The sequence below is a fragment of the Heptranchias perlo genome, chromosome 5 (assembly GCF_035084215.1).
Source record: "Heptranchias perlo isolate sHepPer1 chromosome 5, sHepPer1.hap1, whole genome shotgun sequence".
In the NCBI taxonomy this organism is placed as follows: domain Eukaryota; kingdom Metazoa; phylum Chordata; class Chondrichthyes; order Hexanchiformes; family Hexanchidae; genus Heptranchias; species Heptranchias perlo.
Window position 1 is genome coordinate 13,480,864 of NC_090329.1, and position 23,838 is coordinate 13,504,701.

At 43.5% G+C, this 23,838-nt stretch overlaps 1 protein-coding gene and 1 long non-coding RNA gene across 2 annotated transcripts in view; one reads left to right on the forward strand and one right to left on the reverse strand.

The window, feature by feature from the left end:
- Positions 1–23,838, reverse strand: part of smap1 (small ArfGAP 1) — a 311,358-nt gene that overhangs the window by 157,756 nt on the left and 129,764 nt on the right. The gene's annotated exons all lie outside the window — the stretch shown is intronic.
- Positions 5,296–22,788, forward strand: LOC137321592 (uncharacterized). Its single transcript, XR_010962863.1, has 3 exons — positions 5,296–5,368; positions 16,418–16,576; positions 21,573–22,788. It is a non-coding gene; the product is annotated as an uncharacterized lncRNA (long non-coding RNA).

Consider the following 23,838-nt stretch of genomic DNA (forward strand, 5'->3'; position numbering starts at 1 on the left):
GGATCCTCTGGGGAAGAGTGATCATAATATGATCGAATTTCATATTGAGCTTGAGAGTGATGTAGTTATGTCCGAAACTAGGGTCTTGAATTTAAACAAGGCCAATTATGTAGCTTTGAGGGGCAAGCTGGCTAAGGTAGATTGGTAAATTAGATTAAAAGATATGACAGTAGATAAGAAATGGTGAACATTTCAATAAATAATTTATAATTCCCAACCAATATACATACCCTTGAGAAATAAAAACTCCACAGGAAAAGTGATCCAACCATGGATAACTAGAGGAGTTAAGGATAGTATTAGAATAAAAGAAGAGGCTTACAATGTTGCCAAAAAGAGTTGGAAGCCTGAGGATTGGGAGGATTTTAGAAATCAGCAAAGATAACCAAGAAATTGATAGAGGGAGAAAATTGAATACGAGAGTAAACTAGCTAGAAATATAAAAACAGATAAGAGCTTCTACAAATATATAAATGCGAGGAGATTAGCGAAAGTAAACGTGGGTCCCTTAGAGGCAGAGACAGGAGAAATTATAATGAGGAATAAGGAAATGGCAGAGACATTAAACAAATATTTTATATCTGTCTTCACAGTAGAAGACACAAAAAACATACAAAAAAGTGGGGAATCAAGGGTATAATGAGAGGGAGGAACTTAAAGTAACTAAGATTAGTTTAGAAAAAAAATTTAGACACATTTATGGGACTAAAAGCCAACAAATCACCTGCACCTGATGGCCTACATCCTAGGGTTTTAAGAGGTGGCTGCAGACATAGATGCATTGGTTTTGATCTTCCAGAATTCCCTAGATTCTAGACCAGCCCCTGTAGATTGGAAGGTAACAAATGTAACCCTGCTATTCAATAAAGGAGGGAGAGAGAAAACAGGGAACTATAGGCCAGTTAGCCTGACATCAGTAGCAGGGAAAATGCTAGAATCTATTCAGGACGTATTAACAGGGCACTTAGAAAAATCATAATATGATTAGGCAGAGTCAACATTGTTTTATGAAAGGGAAATTTATTAGAGTTTTTTGAAGATGTAACCATCAGGGTAGAGAAAGGGGAACCAGTGGCTGTAGTATATTTAGATTTTCAAAAGGCATTTGATAAGGTGCCACACACAAGGGGTCGGGGGTAATATATTAGCATGGATAGAGGATTGGTTAAAGGACAGAACACAGCAGAAATAAACGAGTCATTTTCAGGTTGGCAGGCTACAATTAGTGGGGTGCCGTAAGGATCGGTGCTTGGGCCTCAGATATTTACAATCTATATTAATGACTTAGATGAGGGACCAAGTGTAATGTATCCAAGTTTGTTGACGAATCAAAGCTAGGTGGGTAAGCAAGCTGTGAGGAGGACACAAAGAAGCTGCAAAGGGATATAGACAGGTTAAGTGAGTGAGCAGGAAGATGGCAGATGCAGTATAATGTGGGGAAATGAGAGGTTATTCACTTTGGTAGGAAGAACAGAAAAACAAAATGGTGAGAAACTCTTAAATGTTGGTGTTGAGGGACTTTGGTGTCCTTGTACATGAAACACAAAGTAAATCTGCAGGTACAGCAAACAATTATGTTAGCCATTATTGCAAGGGAATTGGAGTACAAGGTAGGGAGGTCTTTCTGCAACTGTACAGGACTTTGGTGAGACCACACTGGAGTACTGTGTATAGTTTTGGTCTCCTTACCTAAGGAGGGATATACTTGCATTAGGGGCGGTGCAACAAAGGTTCACTAGATTGATTCCTGGGATAAGAGGGTTGTCCTGTGAGGAGAAATTGAGTAGAATCGGTCTATACTCTCTGGAGTTTAGAAGAATGAGAAACTATAAACATAAGATTTTGAGAAGGCTTGACAAGATAGATGCTGAGCGGCTGTTTCCTCTGGATGGAGTGTCTAGAACTAGGGGGCATAGTCTCAGGATAAGGAGAAATTGCTTCACTCAGAGGGTTGTAAATCTTTGGAATACCCCGGAGGACTCTGGATGCTGAGTCGTTGAGTATATTCACGGCAGAGATCGACAGATTTTTGGACTCTAGGGGATTCAAGGGATACGGGGATCGGGCGGAAAGTGGAGTTGAGGTCGAAGATCAGCCATGATCTTATTGAATGGCAGAGCAGACTCTAGGGGCCGTATGGCCTTCTCCTTCTCCTGCTCCTATTTCTTTATGTTCTTATATTCTTATGTATCCATGGAGCCCAAGCCTTTTATACACTCCCTTGCTGGGTATAGTTGATCGAGATCCTTTCCATATCCCGTTTAAATAAAATGGCCTCATCAATGAACTATCCAAGAATAGGATAACTTGTCTTGATGTGGTCAAGTGCTCATGACATATCCCAGTTAAGGCAGCATTACCTAGCGGCAACAGAAGCCTGAAAAAGTTGAAGCGGGGACTGGTGTTAAGAGAAACAAGGGATCCATGGGCCATGAGCGAGGAGGCTGGCAGAATTCAGGATCAGCATGAAGAAATCAGACCTCAGGAGGAGCCAGAGGAAAAGCAGGCTTAGGAGAAAAAGCCAAAACAAAAAACAAATGGCTGGTAGGGATGGAAGAGAAGTCAGAGGTGTTCATCATCAGCAGAGGAAAGCAGCAAAACAGAACAAAGCTACATTTTTAAATTAAATCACATGCTGCAATACCAAACAGGACTTACTTATGTAGTGGGATCAAGTCTGACAGCTATTTTCGCTTGGCAGCTGAGATATAGAGATCCTCCAATGCATCTCCTGTTTACAAATGGTGCTGATCTCAGCTCTACACTGCTGGCTCCTGGCTCTATAATTAACAAGAGGATCAGTGCACAGCTGGGGTCAACACCATTCCTAAACTACTTCAACCTCAAAAATAACGTACAAAGATGAACACAATGACTGTGGGTTTTTATTCTGAGGTGGGTGGGGTGGGGGGGGGGGGGAAGAGAAAGAGATAGGAAATAAGGGAGGGTAAGTACACTTAATTAATTCTAAACTTTATTGTTTTGAAGAAATCAATGTATAGAGCGCGAGCGATTTAATTAGATAAGCAGGAGATTGAGACTTTTATTTAAACTGATGGAAATTCAGGAGCTCTATAAAATCTCCTTATTGCAAATTTTGTTCATAAATTACTACTTTGCTTTATCCCCACATCAGTCTTATTTATATGAGGAAGCAGTCCTAATCCTTATCAGCATGAATTTAAATCAACTCACTTCCCTTCTTAAGCTCGTCCTTTTTTACACCGGGGAAGAACAGCATTCTAGCAGTGATTGATGAAGTGTCAACATGTTGCAGTGCAACGCAACTGCCTGCATACAAAGAGAAGATGCTCTCATGCCAGTATATTTGTTTTTGCTAGTACTTTTAAGTTTCTCATTTACCAGACACTCTCAAAACCCCAAACTTCTACAGGGTGGGCTTCAGCAAAACAGGAAGTAGACCGCAGGGGTGGGAAAGAGAGGAGAGATTGCACGTGCATAATTAATGTAATGACCCTTCCCACCCCACCCAGTAGCATGACAGACTGTGACTTGCTTTGGCTGAAGAGTCTTTTGGACTGAGACTGCATACTTGCCAGTCCTCTCATTTCTATACATCAAGTCCAAAATTCACCAAATGGTGAATTTTGTGTATATTGGAAAAACATTTTTCCAACTCCTGAACACCACTAACATGAACTTTATACCAGTGTATGTATATGTATATATCTTCATTTCTCTATCAAATGGTACATTCTTGCATCAAGTTTTAAACCCACAATAGCTTCTTCCTCAATTCTCACCACCACCACTGCAGATCTTAAGCCATGAAAACAGATTTTTGCAAACTCCCTCTCCTCAACCCCCCACCCCCTTCTCCCCCTCTCCCAAATGTGAATGTGCTCTCTATGGATCCTAGTCAAGGATGACTCAAATACCCTAAATAGCATACGGATTGCTGTTTTAGACCTTGGGATAGATTAGCAGATTGGAATCTGGCCACTTATTCAAATCGACATGAAATATGATTAAGACTATTATGCACAATCTGTACAATTCTTATTCATAGTCAAATGTGTCAAAATGGTATGATTTAGTTAAAGGGAATTTTTGACATTCTATTCATTCTGGATCAGAATCCCTTGTCTTAATTGGGGAAGAGTACCAGTTTAAAGATTGTAATCTGCAGTCATAATAAATCCAGCACAAAATTCACCTAAGCATGGCTGTAAATTTGATGTCACATTCTTAGTGAAATACCGCTGAATCTGAAATCAGTGCTATAAAATCACCTTCTCCAGTGAGATGCACTTAAACAGGTAATCTAGTAGCACTGTGTCAGCTGCAGCTTAACATCTGGAGCTGGAACATCACCCAAAATCCAATGCCTGCCATTGTGTCACTGCCATGTTGTTTTACCATTGCAAGATTAACTGGCCCCTTCTTCTCCACCAATGATTAAGTAGAGTTGTACCAGCTAGTAGATTAAAGTGCATGCAACTAACTGAAGCACAGAATGGAGTCTTGTTTCCTCCAAAATTCATGGGAACACAGCAGAGCATCGTTGTAGAGTAGCGCAATACTGCCAGCATGGGTGAAGCTGTGTTGTGATACATGCCTAAAATAACAAGGTCACAAAAGTGGCCATAAAATGATACATTGACCTAGCTAAATTGTGCATTACATACCAAATCAAAATTAAATGTGAAGTCTACAGAATTCTTGTGAAACTGGCTGGCATAAATAAGTGCAATCCAACAGAAACTCTTCAAAGCTGTGAATGGAGTGAAATGAGAGGTGGTTTGAGACTTCAGCTAAATCAAAGAGTTTCTGCAACACAATTTTCATATTAAAAGAGCAGATATCATCTTGTGTCATGCAGCCATATTGTAAGATTAAGCCTTTCACATGATATTTTTCTGGTATATAAAACTTACATTTAGATTAGGTTTTTGAACTTTATGCCAGTGTATGTGTGTATTCATCTCTCTCTCTCTTTAACATAGAAAACCACTCACTTTTGGGTTAGGCATTCTAACACATATCCAGCTCACTCATAGAAATTAGATTAAACAGAAACACAGTTAAAAAGACAGAAATGGTCAAATTAAACTACCCATAAGGCAGAGGGATATAGCTAACAAAGGATGCTTCTGAAACTTGTTTTTACAGCAGTCTGTCTCAAGGATGAGAAACAAGGTTCTTAGGGAGTTCGGACACTGATAAGGGAGGCCTACACATTCCATAGTCTGGAACAAGTGAGATAAGAAGCAGACAGCTGTGGACAACAACTCAAGCGTACGTGACAGGCTTACTATAAGACAGTGTGTTTAAACTCTTGAATTCTTGTAGAGGTTCAGGACGCGGATCCATGAGGTTACTTCCCTCTAATCGAGGAAAGAACGGGGTAATTGTCATTTCTTTTCTTGTATGCTGTTGCTCGAACATTGTGTATACTAAAACCAATGTTAAGACGCGTCGTCACACAATGAACAGATTAGTTACAACCATATTTAGTGTCACATTCAAATTTTCTTACAATGTTTTCTCAGTAGCTTACTGATAATGACAATAGATGCCTGGTAACAGAGGCCAGGGGAATGCTACAGGGAATTACTTATTGTTTTAAGGAAAGTGGCCATGTGTAAAATATTTCCCTGTTCTAAGCTAAATTGTGCACTGTATACCATATTAAAGCAAAACGTTAAATCCTATTGGATTCTTGTGCAAAACCCGCCAATGTAAATAACTGTAATCCAGCAGAATCTCTTCAAAGCTGAGAACCTAGGTATGGACTGCAAACGCAGCAAGCAAAAGCTTAGAAGCAAGAGGTATGACTGATTGCTGGCAAACTACTACTAAAAAGAGATCCATTTCATACAATTTGTTATACTGCAATAGTTCTATAAATATTTTAATTCTAAAAATAGACCAACATTAAAACAAAAAAGGCAAAGATAGAATATATACTAATATTTCACAAGTAAATGAGCATTTTATGTGTAGTAATGATCGACTAAAAAGTGGAGAGGATACAGGATGTGCTTTTTGTTCAAAGTAGAAGAGTAAAAAGTCTTACCAGGAATCTCCAGACTTTTCTTTCAAAGCCACCAATTTTATTCTTGACATGGAGACCTCAATTAAGGTAGAGACCCTTGAGTTTGTTTTCTCTCCCTGCTAGTATGATCTGGATTGCAGGAAGAATCCCTGTGCATCCTGATCCAGTTTTATTACAAAAACTGGGCAGAGTGACTACAAATCAGCCCCAGAGCTGCCCTAACCCAGGAAACTCTGGTTTGGAAATCAGCGTCTGCAGCTTGTATGCTTTCTCAGAGGCAGGTGGCTCGAGAGCATTCCCGGGGCCGTTACGAAGTTCCACTCCCACTGTTGGCAATGGAGCTACTCCAGCTTCACCAACATCGTTGAAATGATCTAGCAAGGAAGGGGACACTACTCATGTCATCAATAAAATTTACCAAGAAAACATGCATCAAAAAATAATTCCTGCTAAAACAGACAATTATGACAATTCCTGCTGGATTGTCCTCCAAGGTGGGTGAGACACCAGAAACGGGGCAGGGCGTGACTTCTGCCCCCTGCCCTGACCACGTTGAGACCACGATCTTCCTAGCTCATTAGTCAACCAGCAAAGTCTCCTAGCAGGATCCCCGCAGTGGTGGGAATGCCCAGCACTGACAACAAGGGAATTGCAGGGGTGCTGCAGTTGTACACAATGGGGGTGGGGGGGGGGGGGGTGCGGGGGGAAGAGAAAGAGGGGGCTGAAGGGGTGCCCAGTTTGAGACCCTTGCCAATCAACATTTCAAACAGCAGGCTTACTGCCACTGTCCCAGAGTTTGCCACCATCTCCTCCTGGCAGTTCCAGGAGTCAGCAGTTGAAGCAGGAGAGAGGGAAATTAGCTGGTTTCCCAGGCCCTGCTGTCATTTACACGCGGTGAGGTGGTCAAAGGGCACGTGGCCAACTGCCCTGCTGCTGGGGATAGGGGGGTGGGGAGAAAAAAAGAGAAGTGGTGGAGGCAGATTCCAATAGTGCTAGTTGGTGAACAAGGCCATAGGCCTTCCTGTCCCATTTTCTACCATTATACCCTCCAAGTTCAGGTGGTATCATGGAGGAAAATCCAGTCTTTATTTTCTTTGATAAGAAGGAGTACTTGGAATCACCAAAGTACCTCTTTAAGGTAGTTTGAAAAGAAAATGGAAACACAATATAACGTTCCATTAATGGTAAATACCATTAGGCCACAATGTCCTTTTCAATCCAAAATTTGCAGCTTTCGATTTTGCCTACATGAATATAAATTCTTCAGCCTAATAAATGTCCTAGGAATTACTGAAGTACAAAGACACGATATTATCAACTCAGAATCAGTTTCATGGGGTATAGTGTAGTATTAATGTAGGTGATAGACTAATTTCTTGAGAAGCAAGTCAACAATACTAAAGTTATATAGCTGACCATCAATATTTTCCAAGCGCATGATGAGAAGGGTAATTTAGCCTTAAGTCAATAAAGGGGTTATTTAGTTCATGCCAGTTTACAGTGGAAATTATGTGATAGATTTTTATGGCATTGATTTACACTGCTCCATGGCTCATTAACATTTTGACACAAATAGTCCATGCAATACTGCAGACCCATAACACAGCCAATACTGAGACTGATCACTGAATGCCATTTAAAATTCACTGCTCAAATTTCCAATTGAAGTATTTCAGGCAAATATCAGTTAATAGCATAACATGCTTGACCGTAAAGAAACTGAAAGTATACTTAGTGTTTGAACTCTATTTTAATTAAACTTCCATGCTGTCTTATAAATGTTTCAATGGTCATGGCGATTTTTTTTTAAATTGGCTAGAGAGAAAGAAGTTGGAATATCATAACCGGTCAATGAGACAATGTTTCACAATAAATTTTACATAGACAACTGTGCAGTTTTCTAGAAAAGAAAAATCTGACAAATGAAGGGCCAAGAGAATTATGCACCAACTGGCCAGAAAACGGTCACTGTTTGCACCTCATGTACATGTTAGCAGTTCAAGCAAAGAGCACATCACAGAATGAGGTAGGAATAGAGTGAAAACAATACTCCCATAAAGGGAATTTGGCTAGTGTGGGAATTCAGAACTGGGGCTGGAACAAGCGGAATAGTTTAATCGAAATTTAAGTGGATCAGAATATAAACTTTACTCTAACTTAACATTTATAAGAATGGCAGCACAGGAAAGGACAGTGAAGTGCAGTACCTGCAGGATGTGCATATTTAGGTAGGTGTTATTGGACAAACATCGGCAGGAAGTGCCTCCAACTCGCCCTGAACCCGCGACGGAATTGGAGACAATCTGACACGGGGGAGGGAGGAAGTGAGGTTATACGAGCACGTTTCAGAGGATAGCCACCCCTGCCGAGGTATGGAACTGGCAACGATGGAACGACGAGTGTCCACTGCCCAGTAGTCAGGGAAAGCAAGGAGGTATAGGATAAAGCAGGAACATCCAGAATAAGTTACCCCTTCCAACAGGTTCGAAGCACTGACTTTATGTCAGGAGGAGGAAGACTCTGAGTAGGAACATCAAATTGAATACAGTGCCACCATAAAACATCAAATTGCTCAGGGTGTGGTGAAGATTCGCAATTCAGTTAGGAATGCAGTAGTAGTAGTAGGAGATAGGATAGCTAGAACGGAATTAATCTTTTGCAGTCCATACTAAGTGTCCAGGATACTTTGTTGTCTCCCAGGTACTAAGGTATTTCAGAAAAACTGCACTAGATTGTGGAAGGGGAGAGAGAACAGCCAGTCAGCATGATCCATGTGGGAATTGACAATCTAGGAAAGGAACGCCTGAAGTCCTGCAAAACAAGTTTAGGTAATTAGGAAGCAAGCTTATGAGCAGGAAATCAAGGGTGGTAATCGCTGCTTTGCTAACCCCGCCATGTGCTAGAATAAAGACGAATAATAATAGGGAGCTCCATGGTTAATGGAGTGGTGTGAGAAAGAGGATTCCAATTTAAGGGGCATTGGCACCAGATCCATGGACGATGAGAGCAAATGAACTGGCAAAACAGATAAATAGGAATTGAGGAGTCATGGCGGGGGGGGGGGGCATGGTAATTAATGGGTATTAAAAGCAATCAGAAAGAGCAATTAGAGAAGGTAGAAATGCATGAGGTGACTATATAAAGATTTTAGCAAAAACGATAGCCTGCAGAAGGAATAAAGTCAGAAGTGGAGGAAAATGAAATCAACCAGTCATTAGCAGAAAAGAGCAAAGCGGAGAGGTAAGAAGCGGAAGGAAAAGGAAAGATTGAACCAAAAAAGACAAAGCAGTAGCTTTAAATACAAAGAAAAAAGATAAAACATATGTATTACAATGTTCAGAGTGTGGGAAATAAACTGAGGAATTAGAAACAATGTCACAGGAAGATATAGATTTAATAGCACTAACAGAAACTTATCGGGTTATAATAGTTTTTCAGAGGGACCGAGTAGGTAAGGAGAAGTGGCAGTATCGGCGAAGGAAGAGAGGACTTATGTACACAAAAACAGTTCAGAATTAATATGGTTAGAGATCACAGATTTTTTAAAAAGGAATTGTTACGTTAGTGGGGTTGTATTACAAACCCCTAATTGAGGGAGGTAATGGAAGAGGAAACAGTTGACATATCACAGCGATGAGTAAGAATAACAAAATTGTTGTTCCAGAAGATTTTTATTACCCACTCATTATTAGCTCCCTTTCCAAATCAATCAGCAAAATGAGAACAGAATTCCTACAACGTGTGCAGGACTCTTCAAGCAATATGTTCTTGTGGTTATATCTAGTTACAGGTAGATGAATTAAATGTGGATGAGCACCTTGGGAGTAATGACCATAAAAATGGTGACGTTCAAGGTCCAGAAAGGTAAAAGGTTAGCACAAAAACAAGGGCAGCAGATTGGAATAGGGCAGATTGTAGAAAATGTGAAATGAGCTGGCTGGGGTGAGGTGGAAAGAGTAATTGGCACACAGAACTATAAGATGAACAATGGGAGATTGCAAAGTTCCAGAGTGAATATATACCATTTAAAAAAAGGAGACTATTTCAAGTTTCAGAATGTAGCAGATAAATAAAGTTAATATTGAAGAACACATATAGGGTCTTCAGGTATGATAAAAGAGAGATAGGAAAATAATGAAAGATAGGATGCAGTACGAGAAGAAAATCTCTTTAAAAAAAAAAGTATTCTACAAATACATTAGTAAAAAGAGAATTATTAAATGTGAGGTGGGACCAGAGAGGAGAGGATAATACTTCACTTCAGTGTTTACAAAAGAGGACAATGGGGAGGAGTTAAATCCGGAGTTGGTTAAAAGCAAGATGAGGGATATTATGACAAATAATAGGGAAGTATTAGAGAGGTTAGCAGGATTAAAAACTGGTTAGAAGATAGGAAACTAAGTAGGAGTAAAGGGCAGTTTCTCAGAATGGTTCCAAGTGGGTAATGGTGTCCAACAGGGTTCTGTTCTGGGGCTACTTCTGTTCACTGTGTACATACATTATTTGGATACAAGGCTACAGGGAGTGGTGTACAAATTTGCAGATGATACTAAAGAAAGAGGCAAGGTAAATAACCTTCAGAAATAAAAAAACTGCAAGGGGATGTTGATAAAATGGTGGAATTGGCAAAAAAGTGGCAGATGGAATTCAATGTCAGTAAATCTGAGGTGGTACACTGGTTTAAAAATAAATAAAGCTAATGATTATACTTTGAATGGGGGAAGTTTGGGTGATGTAGAAGAGCAGAGAGATTTGGGGATTCAGGTTCACAAATCATTTAAAAGCAGCACCTCAAGTGGATAAAGTGTTATGACGGGTTTTGATAGAGTAGATAGAGAGAAACTTTTTCCACTGGTAGAAAGGCAGTAACCAGAGCACACAGGAGATGCGAGGTCCATTTATGGGGAGTGAAATAAGACCACCTCAAGAGCGTATTAAATCACTCTAAAATAATATTAAATTGATGATAAGCTGCAGGAGATACCTGAAAACCAAAAACATGTCTACACCCGAAACTTTAACCTGTCTTTTCTCGCCAGAGATGCTGAAACCTGCTGCGCATTTCCAGGATTTATTTCAAATTTGCATTTTTTTTTCTTTATATAGATACAAAGAAGAATGTTTTTTTGATGCTTTTTTATAACCGTAAGCAATGTTTCAACAAAATCGATCACCTCTACTCAAACAATAACTAACAGGTTGGACAACTGCTTACTATACTTGAGAAAGCACAGGGAAAAAAATAAGGCTGTCCATTTTTATTTATTACTTTGAAGAGCTGTTATGCATGTCACAACCACAAAGTACAATTTTTTCCCCTTTTTATTTAAAAAAGAAAAAAAAACAAGCCTGTCATTGTCATCAATCTGACAACTACGCTTAGGTCAACATACAGGGCAACTGTAATTCCTTTGCTCTTTCCGATCATGCTTTTTTGAAGTTTGTGTCACTGACAAGGTCAAAGCAATGCTCGCTCCACAGTATACACCTGTCTCGCTACCAAATCGCTGCAGTGACGAAGGCAACAGAGTTCTGGAGGTTAATTTTCTTATAAAAATGAAGGTTAGGCTTCACTGCTCCTATTTTATTAATGCTGCTGTGGGACTTAAAGGGGTCGAATTTAGCACCCGCGATCGGGTGCGTTCCTGGCTGGGGGGGGGGGGCTCCGATAATCGGGGATTCCCGGGGCGGGGAGGGAGCCCGGCTCCAACCCGCCCACTTCCGGGTTTCCCACAGACACGCTGACCCCGCATGTGGGACTCCCGCCGGCAATTAAAGCCAGCGGGGTGCCACTTAAGGTATTTATTTTGGTATTTCAGGTCGTTTACAGACCTGATTAACGAGATATTTTAGGAGGGCTGGGATTTTACATGAAACTGGGACTGTTTCCCATACTGGGGGAAACACTCCCAGTTGAAATGGACACGTTGCAGCCATCAGCCTGTGACAGCTGCAAAGGTCCATTTGACAGGTTGGTGGGGGGGGTTGGGAGACCCTCACTCATTGCAGGAGGCCACTCTGTCACTTTGGACAAAGTTTGACCTCCGCCACCCTCCTCCTAACAATAAAATTCACCAACGTGCACACTTACCCCGGTGTCCAGACACATGTACCTACTTTGCGGACTCCCTCAGATGTACATCTTCCGGATGGGGGCCGCCGTAGCTGCAGTCATGACCTCCTCGGAGGGCAAACAGCATCACCAGCCTCGCCGTCCACCTCTGACACGTGGAGCTCCACAACAGAGTGCTGTGATACATCCACCTGCACAGCAGGAGGGAGGGCAACCGCAGAGAGAGATGTGTCGCAGAGGGCACTACCCTCACCACAGGGTCCACAGACCGAGGCTCAGCTTCCTGGACCTCTCTGAGCAGCAGTGCACACTGAGGCATGTAGTCGTGGACATCTGCAGCCTCCTTCATGCCGAGCTGCTCCCGGCTGCCCCGAAAACCATCTTCTTACCTGTCGCTGTCAAAGTCACCACTGCCCTCAACAACTTCTCCTCCGCATCCTTCCAGGGTGCCACTGGGGACATCACCAACGTCTCTCAGTCGTCTGCACAAAAGAGCCCTGCAAATACACCTACACCCACTCTGCAGTGACACAATGGGTGGCATCAGTTGTGGGTCTTTATTGTGATCCTCAGGAAAGGGCATTATTGCACAAACCAGACAAGATTCGCAAAGATGTGGCAGTAGTGGTGCCAATATAATATGTAATGTGAGTTGCTCAGAAATTAAATAGAAGTAAAAACCATGACAAACCCTCAAACACCCTTGTGCATCCCCTTCATGCTCAACACGTTTGCCTTACGCTTCCTACTGCACATATGTGATGCATGCCCTGTGGCTGCAGCACAGGTAGTGGCAGGTTGAGTGAGGCTGACTGTGAAAGAGATGCATGAGGGTGAGTATGAGACAGAGCCATGAGATTGTATGAGGATTGGGTTGAGTGGTAGTGGCGGGATGAGTACTGGCGAGGTGAGTAAGTGCAGGTAAGATGAGGATGAGGTTTGAGTGGGTATGAGGGGTGATGTGACAGAGTAGTGTTGGCAGTGCAGAAGGAGATGTGGGGTGGGGGCGGTGATGTGGCAGACGGAGTGTACGGGAATGAGTAAGTGTACTCACTTCGGCTGACCTACTTAGGTCATTGCAGCGCCTCCTGTACTGTATGCAGGTGGGCGATATGTTGGTGGTGCAGGTGACCTCCTCTGCCACCTCGAGCCAGGCCTTCTTGGTGGCAGAGGCAGGCCACTTCCTCCCGCCCGCTTTGGTGGGGGGGGGGATATCTCTCTCCTCCCCCACCTCCTCACCCCATCCAATGATACGTGGAGTGAGGCATCATTAAACCTGGGAGCAGCCTTCCCCCTGGGCTGCTCCATGCTGTACTTTTTCCTATTTCTTGCAGCATCAGTCAGTGGAGGACTGCCCCTTTAAATAGAGCTCCTCCAGCTGACAGACCTTACTGCGCACGCGCAGTCTGCCCGCCGTGCAGCTTAGCAGCAGGAAACTCGGAACAAGAGGTAAGTGGATCCAATTAGCCTGCGATTGCGTTCGGGGCAGACTGATTTCACCGGGCGCTCGCCCCCACCCCCCCCACCCCCCCACCCCCGCCGCCCTGGTAATATCGGGCCCAAAATATTTGAGAGAAAAAATTATCCTTTTTCAGATGCAAGCCATCTACAAAATAAACAGGATTTAGCCACCAACTAAAAATAAAATCTCTCCACAAAGACGCAAGTTGTTGAACAGAGAAATCTCATCTCAAATGGTGTCAAGATACCTTTTGCTCCTTTTTAAAAAAAAAATCAGCTTCAGACTGTGTGAAAGTACAGACTGTTTGATCTTGAAACAGTGACTCCATGTTATGATAACAAGTATTCCTTCACAAAACAAAGTTTAAAAGTCTAAAATAGATCAATTAATTATGTCTGAGGCACTGCAGAACAAAATGAATTCGAGTTGTTCTGACCCGGACTGCATTGTGTGAAAGGGTGGTGGAAGCAGATTCAATAATAGCTTTCAAAAGGGAATTAGATATACGCTTGAAAAGGAAAGATTTGCAGGGCTATGGGAAAAGAGCAGGGACGTGGGACTAATTGGATAGCTCTTTCAGAGAGCCGGCACAGGCACGATGGGCCGAATGGCCTCCTTCTGTGCTGTATGATTCTAAATAGACATGGGCATGGTGCTGGAGGACTGGAGGATTGCAAATGTTACACCCCTGTTCAAACAAGGAGGGATAAACCCAGCAATTACAGGCCAGTCAGCCTAACGTCGGTGTGGGGAAACTTTTAGAGACAATAATCTGGGACAAAATAAATTGTCACTTGGACAGGTATGGGCTAATAAACGAAAGTCAGCATGGATTTGTTAAAAGAAAATCGCATTGAGTAACGGAGAGGGTTGACGAGGGCAGCGGGGTTGATGTGTATCTGGACTTATGCCACATAAGACTTGTTAGCAAAATTAAAGCCCAAAAGGATTAAAGGGACAGTGGCAGCGTGGATACAAAATTAGCCAGGGGACAGAAAGCAGAGAGCAGTGGTGAATGGTTGTTTTTCAGACTGGACGAAATTATACAGTGGTGTTCCCCAGGGGTCAGTATTAGGACCACTGCCCTTTTTGATCACCTGGACTTGGGTATAGAGGGTATAATTTCAAAGTCTGCACATGACACGAAACTCAAATGTAGTAAACAATGTGGAGGAAAGTAACAGACTTCAGGAGGACAGACAGACTGGTGAAATGAGCACACAGATGGCAGATGAAATTTAATGCAGAGAAGTGTGGTGTGATGTGATGCAGTTTGGTAGGAAGAATGAGGAGAGGCAACATAAACTAAATGGTACAATTTTGAAAGGGATGCAGGAACAGAGAGACCTGGGCGTGCACATACACAAATCTTTGAAGGTGGTAGGACAAGTCGAGACCATTGTTAAAAGAGCATATGGGATCCTGGGCTTTATTATGTTATGCTAAACCTTTATAAAACACTGGTTAGGCCTCAGCTGGAGTAGTGTTCTCAATTCTGGGCACCACACTTTAGGAAGGATATCAAGGCCTTAGAGAGGGTGCAGAAGAGATTTACTAAAATGGTGCCAGGGATGAGGGACTTCAGTCATGTGGAGAGACTGGAGAAGCTGGGGTTGTTCTCCTTAGAACAGAGAAGGTTAAGGGGAGATTTGCTAGAGGTGTTCAAAATCATGAATGGTTTTGACAAGAGTAAATAAGGAGAAACTGTTTCCAGTGGCAGAAGGATCAGTAACCAGAGGACACAGATTTAAGGTGATCATCAAAAGAGCCAGAGGCGACATGAGGGAACATTTTTTTTTTACACAGTGAGTTGTAATGATCTGGAATGCACTGCCCGAAAGGGTGGTGGAAGCAGATTCAATAGTAACTTTCAAAAGGGAATTGGATAAATACTTAAAGGGAAAAAATCTACAGGGCTATGGGGAAAGGGCAGGGGACCAGGACTAATTGGATAGCTCTTTCAAAGAGCTAACACAAGCACAATGGGCTGAAAGGCCTCCTCCCATGCTGTACATAGGAACATAGGAACAGGAGTAGGCCATTCAGCCCCTCATGCCTGCTCCGCCATTTGATAAGATCATGGTTGATCTGTGATCTAACTCCATATACCTGCCTTTGGCCCATATCCCTTAATACCTTTGGTTGCCAAAAAGCTACCTATCTCACATTTAAATTTAGCAATTGAGCTAGAATCAATTGCCGTTTGTGGAAGAGAGTTCCAAACTTCTACCACCCTTTGTGTGTAGAAATGTTTTCTAATCTCACTCCTGAAAGGTCTGGCTCTAATTTTTAGACTGTGCCACCTACCCCTAGAATCCCCAACCAGCAGAAATAGTTTCTCTCTATCCACCCAATCTGTTCCCCTTAATATCTTATAACTACTATGGACCTACTATGATATTATGAATTGTCTACAATGGTGACATGAGAGATGAAAAAGGTAATGATCTTTCAGTTAATCAAGCAGCAATCAGGCCAGCCCTTAAGGGGGGCTTCAGCATAGCCACATTCATTCTGTACAGAGTTTAAAAAATGGATGAGCTTTTGATAGAGAATTATTAGCTGTCACTGGGACTGATTAATAATAAAGCTAATTGTCACTAGACTAGATGTTAGGCTATTACGCAATGTGGCACCAGTGGGAGAAACCACGGTCAGCGGTCAAGCTGTGTATGTGCAGATTCTCTTGCTTCGGCAAAAGTCTGCCCTTCGTCCAATCAGGATGCGACAGCGAATGACTCAGCTGTTGTAAAACCCAGGGGACCAATCACAGCATGAAAACTCAGATCACCTGATGTTGGTAAGCCAATGGTATGTGAACTGGAGAGAGAATACTGTATTAAAAAAACTTTTCTTTTGTTAGTTTGTTGATGACTGCCACCATGACTGAAGTACTGTAATAAAGTTCACCTGATGTTACCACCGGACTCAGAACCTTATTTATGAGGTCTTACAATTTGGCGTAGTCGGCAGGATCGCTGAAGGAATAAAAGATTAAGCCCTGGACACCAGGCCTACAGAGGTAAGGACGACTCTTTTATAAAAAAAGTCCACAGTCGATTGTCTACGTTTGTCTTTCCTCCACGCGATTCCGAATCTCTCCGGTTGGTATATGGCTCGAGGTCCCATATAGAGCTCTAAATTCGGCGGTATTATTTAACTAATTACCGACCCGGCTGCAAAGCCTACGACTCGAGACCCCAGTAAAGAAATCGGTACTATGGTAGAAGAGCAAAGAATTGCTTACAACTGTTAAAAGCGGGCGGGCCCCACCTACGGTTTCAGAAGGCGAAATTCTCCGACAGTTGAAAGAATATATAGAGCAACAATTTGACTTCCCCAAAACCTTTACCGAGATCGAACAAAAATATGGTACCTCAAAGGGACAGTGGTCCTTGGAAGATATAAAAAGGGCCTGGGGAAAATGAACCCGCTGGTCCCTAGCAGTTATGGGCCAGATCAGACAGCGAAGTGAAACTATGATGCACTCCCAACATAACCGTGATTTGACCAATGCAAAAGAACAAAAAGATGCGATTTATGAACAGTTGAAAAAGGAAAAAGTTAAATCGGAAAAGTTAGAAACTGAAAATAAGGAGCTGCAAGCTAAAATTAAGGAATTGAGAAAACAGTTGCATGAAAAACCGGTAGCACAGTCAGAAGAATCCAAAGGAAAATGTGCAGGGTCCTGGCTGGGGTATCCCAGTCTGAATCAGATAAACAAAGAACAAAAGAAAACGCAGAGGCGTGAAGCTGGTTTAGAGACAGATTCCGAGTCCTCTAGCGACTCTAGTGGAGAAAGTTGTACTGATGAGGAGCCTCCTCGGGCGCAGCTCGCCCGACTGAAGAAAAAGCGAGTTGAGATTAAATCTGAAGGAAAGACCGCCGAGAACAGTACAAAGACAAAAACGAACCAATACGCCCAAAATCAATATCACGACCCGGCGGACCCAGAAAAAATTGATAAGCGGTCGAAAGAACTGCCACACCCCAAGAGAGGGGGGATGAAGACATGGGAACAGCTGGAACGTCTAAAAAGGCATTTACCATCTCCACCCATGGGATGGGGTCCAAATTCTGACCGTGATGGCACCCAGACGGGAGGGAAAGAAACTGGATAAGAACGTGGGAGATGCCCTTGGCGACGACGAACAAAACTTGGCCGCCGGATGGGACGCGATCAAACATTGGTTACAGGTATTCAGCCCTGCAAAAACGGATTGGAGAAAGATTACAGCCTGTCAGCAATAAGGGACGGAAGAAGTGCTAGAGTACGACGAACGATTTAAAACTGTTTCGTTGGAATACTCGGGAATGAACACCGAGGATGGACATGAGGGAATAGATGATAGCAACCTTGGACCCTTGAACGCTGCCTTTGTCGCCGGTCTAAAACTAGAATTGTTAAGGATGCTGAAAATTACTCTACCAGAGTGGGAGGGCCCAGGAACAAAGTACGCAGCAATAGTAGATAAGTGCAACCAACTAGACAGGGACATGGCAGCTAAAGTCCGAGCCCTGCAGGTGATGGATCGAAGATCCCAGGATCTAGTCAAGGATGTACTGGGGTTGGGAAGGAAACCTGGAAAGTGCCACTACTGTGGAAAGGAAGGTCATTGGGCCAAAACGTGCAAAGCAAAACAACAAGGGAAAGGACGGCGGGGATACCATCCAAATTGGAAGCCCGGCCCATCATCAGATGGTGATGACCTCTTGCAGAGATTTAAGCAGCTCACACACGAGCAACAAGAGGAGTTACTCAAAGTACCTGCGGTAAAAAACTAGAAGAGCCCGCCTTCGCCCTCTCAGCACCCCTCCTGGCATTGATACAACAGAGAGGAGATGGGATATATAATTACCATGAGGGTAGTCGATCAGGATATAGACTGTCTCCTGGATGCGGGAGCAGAATTAACATGTTTACCTCTATGCTACGGAAAATCTTTATCCCTGGATGGAAGGACACGAACAGCCCGTGGGGCTGGGGGTCACAGTTTGGTAATCAGAAGAACTCGACCGATGCTCATTGGACTTGGCCCACACGAATTAACTATAGGCCCGGTGGACCAAGCCCTTTTGGGAATGGATGTTCTGACTCAACTGGATTCCTCGTTGCATTTTAAGGATGGTCGGGTGACATGGTCTATTAGAAGAAAGAGGAGTGGAAAGAACACCCGATATGGGCCAAAGATAAGAACGATTGTGGCCTACTCCCGATGGAACCCGCCTCATTTACCAGGATCACCCCCCCCCCCACCCGTGCACTAAACAATACCCCATTAATCCCACCTCCATTGCAGGAATCTTACCGGTCATCCAAAAACTGGAAGAGCGAGGGGTGCTGGTCAAAACCCATAGTTTGTCCAATAGCCCGGTATAGCCAGTACGGAAACCCAACGGCACATGGCGCCTAACTGTTGATTATAGAAAAGCCAACCAGTGTATTGATCAGAAGGCCCCGTTGGTCGCGGATCCCTCCACCATTTTTAATGCCCTCACACCAGAACATAAATGCTTCTCGGTTATAGATATGGCCAATGGATTTTGGTCGGTGCCATTGGCACCTGAGGTCCGACCGTGGTTTGCCTTTACCATCCAACAGCAACAGTATACCTGGACCCGGCTACCACAGGGTTTTCAAACAGCCCTATGGTATTTCACATGGCCTTACAAAGCCATTTGAGAGAATTACCTACCATGCCCTCCACGGTTATCCAGTACGTGGATGATAATTCTGTTAGCCTCCAACACCGAAGAGCAGCACGAACAGGACCTACGTACCATGCTGGACCACCTTCACCTGAAAGGACATAAGGCCAGCATCGACAAAGCACAAATAGCCCAAGAAGAGGTTGTGTACCTGGGGCAAAAGATTTCGAAAAGAAAGAGAGAACTTACCCAGGACAGGATCACAGCCATCCGGGCTGCCAACAGCCCACTGCTATCCAAGAACTCAGGTCCTTTTTGGGTTTGTGCAACTTTAACAGAAATTGGATCGACTCCTACACACAGCTTGCTCAGCCATTGAATGACCTCTTAAAGGGGAAGCGGACATCAAAGGAAGCCATCGCCCTCACAAAAGAACAGCAAGAGGCATTCGCAAATCTGAAAAAGGCCTTGTGTTCGGCACTGGCTCTGGGGATCCCCGACAGTGGTAAGACATTTGCCCTGTTTGTCCATGATAAAGAAGTATACATGACAGCTATACTGACGCAAGAACATGGGGATCGGCAAAGGCCTATTGGCTATTATTCGGCAAAACTGGATGCGGTAGCCCTCGGATGGGGAAGTTGCCTAAGGGCTATGGAAGCTACATGTCAAGCGGTAATGACCACTGCGGGTCTAGTCCTCGACCAAAAGCTGATTGTCAAGTGTCCCCACACCGTGCACGCCTTGCTGTCTATGAATAGAGTGTCTCAGGTGACAGCAGCTAGACGGATCCGATGGACAGCAGTCTTGGAAGCTCCTAACCTCCATATCGTCCGGGCCAGCCCGGTTAATCCCGCAACTATGCTCCCACTGTCCGAGGAGCGAAAGAGGGGAGGAGAATATGGAGAAGAGCATGACTGCGTGGAGATTTTAAAAGAAACAGAAGAAGCAGCATTAGCAGAAGAACCTTTGCACAATCCAGACATCATCCTTTTTACAGATGGTTCCTCCTTTGTTGTCAATGGCACCAGAAAAGCAGGATGGGCCGTTACAACCTTACATGAGGTCGTGACAAAAGGCTGCCTACCCTCAGGAACGTCAGCCCAACAGGCAGAGTTGCGAGCCCTGTCGGAAGCATGTCGGGTAGCGGAAGGACAAACAGCTAATATCCACACGGACTCACGCTACGCTTTTGGAGTCGCTCATGGTCAATTATGGCGGAAAAGAGGATTTCTCACGGCAGCAGGAACACCTATTCGAAATGGAAAAGAAGTCCGAGATTTACTAGAAGCCATACAGTTACCCCAGGAGGTATCTATCTTGAAATGTAAAGCCCATACAAAAGAAGATACCACAGAAGCACAAGGAAACGCCCTAGCTGATCAGGCAGCCAAATAAGCGGCTTTACAATCCCCAGAAGAACCACCAAAGATGTGCAGACTAGCAGCACTCGGTCTGACACAGGACCTACGGACAATGCAAGGCGATTGCTCTAAAGAGGAAAAATGGACATGAATGGAGGTAGGAATTAAGCTATGTGAAGATGGCGTCTGGAGACAAAGATACCATCAAGCCAGTCGCGCCACTGGCACTGATGCCCTTTTTTAGCCCAACAGATCCACTCATGGGGACACCTGGCCCCACAACAGATGACAGCCAGGTTTCAGAAAAGTTGGTGGGGTCGGGGATTCAAAAAACACGCCTAACTGGTAGCAGACCGCTGTGTGGTCTGTCAGAAAAATAATCCCGGACCCATCACAATAATGCCCCAACTGAAGCCCCCTGCCCCTGCCGGACAATTCCAGCATTTGCAGGTGGAGTATATATCTCTCCCTCCATGTCAAGGATACACCGACGTTTTAGTCATTGTCGACAGATTCTCCAGATGGGTAGAAGCTGTCCCAACCAGAAAAGCCACGGCCAATCATACTGCTAAGGTCTTGTGCAAAGATTACATTCCCCGAAGGGGAGTCCCGACCAGCAGCGACTCTAACCAGGGAACCCACTTCACAGGTGCGGTCTGTCAAGAAGTCGGTAGGTTACTAGGCATTACTTGGGATTTACACTGTCCTTATCACCCACAATCATCAGGACAAGTGGAGCGAATGAATCAAACTCTGAAACGACGACTTGTCAAATATCACCAGGGAGGAACACCATGGCCCCAGGCACTACCAATAGTCCTGTGCAGTATTAGAGCAACTCCAAATAGGACCACGGGTCTGAGTCCGTTCAAAATCATAACAGGGAGACCCATGTCGCTGCCAGGAACCATTGATTTGCGAAAAGCTGATTGTCACTTAATGAGTGACGCTTTATTAGAATACTGTCGGAACCTAACGAATGCTATTATTTCTGCTTCCCGACAGGTATCGGCAGCTTGGGGAGATCCACCAGAAGGAGGACACGACATTATCCCAGGAGTTTGGGTTTACGTGAAGAAGATACATAAAGAAACTTTGGGCACTAAGTGGAAAGGACCTTACCAAGTGTTGCTAACCACTCAAGCAGCTGTTAAAGTCCAAGGGAAGAAAGCTTGGATCCACGCATCTCACGTTAAGCGAGCCTCCAGTGATTAAGTTTGTTTTAAAGGCGGGGTGCCTAATTATTTCGCAATTGTGTTTGAGACTGGCTAGTTGCCACTATGATTAAATATATTGTGTTCTTGTCTGCATGTATTCTAGGCATTTATCAGACGGGACTGATCAAGATGGAACTAGGAAAGGAGCCTCTACGCAGGGAGGAAGTTACATAGTAGGCTATAATATGGGAGATTATCAAAATCGAATAGGATGTAACTTGACTGCCTTCTCGGGGTGGTGCAAGCCAGATTATAACAGAACCTCCAAACACCAAATTTTGGCATTGGCAGACACATCAGCTGGAAAAGCTAATGGCACAATTTGTATGTTTGAGGGAAAATTGTCTATGAAGTGATGTTTTGAAGCTATGGGGCCCGGGGGGGGGGGGGGGGACTCCTTGGATTAAATTGGAATGATGAGGTTAATTAACCTATTAAAACCAGACTTTCATTGTGACCATGGTGAAATTCTGGTTGGAGTAAATTTGTGTGGAGCTACTAGTCCCGACATGTGGCGAAACACAGCAACAATTAAGGGAACATGTATAGAGTTAGTTTGTAGTGATGTAACTAGTGACGTCTGATGTTTTAATTCTTGTGATTCTGTATTAGGGAGAATCAAAGGGGGGACTGAGAGAATTATTAGCTGTCACTGGGACTGATTAATAATAAAGCTAATTGTTGCTAGACTAGATGTTAGGCTATTACGCAATGTGGCACCAGTGGGAGAAACCACGGTCAGCGATCAAGCTGTGTATGTGCAGATTCTCTTGCTTCGGCAAAAGTCTGCCCTTCGTCCAATCAGGACGCGACAGCGAATGACTCAGCTGTTGTAAAACCCAGGGGACCAATCACAGCATGAAAACTCGGATCACCTGATGTTGGTAAGCCAATGGTATGTGAACTGTAGAGAGAATACTGTATTAAAAAAAAATTTTCTTTTGTTTGTTCGTTGATGACTGCCACCATGACTGAAGTACTGTAATAAAGTTCACCTGAAGTTACCACCGGACTCAGAACCTTTTTATAAGGTCTTACAGCTTTTTATCTATTACAACTAAGGCATATCTACAAAAGGCCATACCCTATAAGGGCTCAAATAGTCCAGATTCAAAATTAAATAAACTATTCTCTGGAGTGGAATACAACACTTTACACCAAATGTTCTCCTTTACCAAGACACCGCCATGTATCTATCTTTAGCGAGGTAGGACCATCTGGGCTGTGGAATCTTCCAAAACCCTCAGCCAATGTTGCTCCATGATGAGGTGGCAGGATGCACAATTTCAGTGATATATGTTTTAATTCTCCCACAGACAGCGAGCCTTGCTGTATGAAAAACCAATCTAGCAGCTTGGCCAAGACTGACAAAATTCAGCAATTGAAGACACTCTGAGCTCTGAGTCAGAGGTTGTGGGTTCACACCTTACGGAATCTAGGCTGATAATGCAGGGCTCCCTCAGTATTGCAGTATGTTTCAGATGAGACCTTAAGCCAAGTCTGCCTATTTAGGTGGACATAAAAGATCCCGTGTTGTGATTCGAAGCAATGTGGTTAACATTTTTCCTCAACCAACACCAAAAAAAAATTCATTTATTTGCTGTTTGTGGGACCTTTCTGTGCATAAATTGGTTGCTCCATTTGCCTATGGAACAATGACTACACTTCAAAACTTCATTGGCTGTGAAGTACTTTAGGACGTCCTGAGGACGTGAAAGGTGGTATACAAATGCAAGTTATTCTTTTATCTTGACTATTTGACCTGCTAATTACGAACTCAATACTCAACAGTTCAAGTTACCAGCTTTCAATTTAGATTAAATTCAAGGGCCGTACTTCACATTCAAACAGTTGCAAAGATTGTACTCCGTATAATCAGATAGTAGATACAGCAGAAAATTCAGGTTCCGCTTGACCCTTTACATGGCACGGTGTGACTCTTTAAATTGATAGCTTGGTCTAAATCACAAACATGCCTGCTTGTACTACACCATCATTTTCTTTTTGACCTCAGAAGGGCTTCATAAGATGCAATACCATATCCGGGCTCCCGA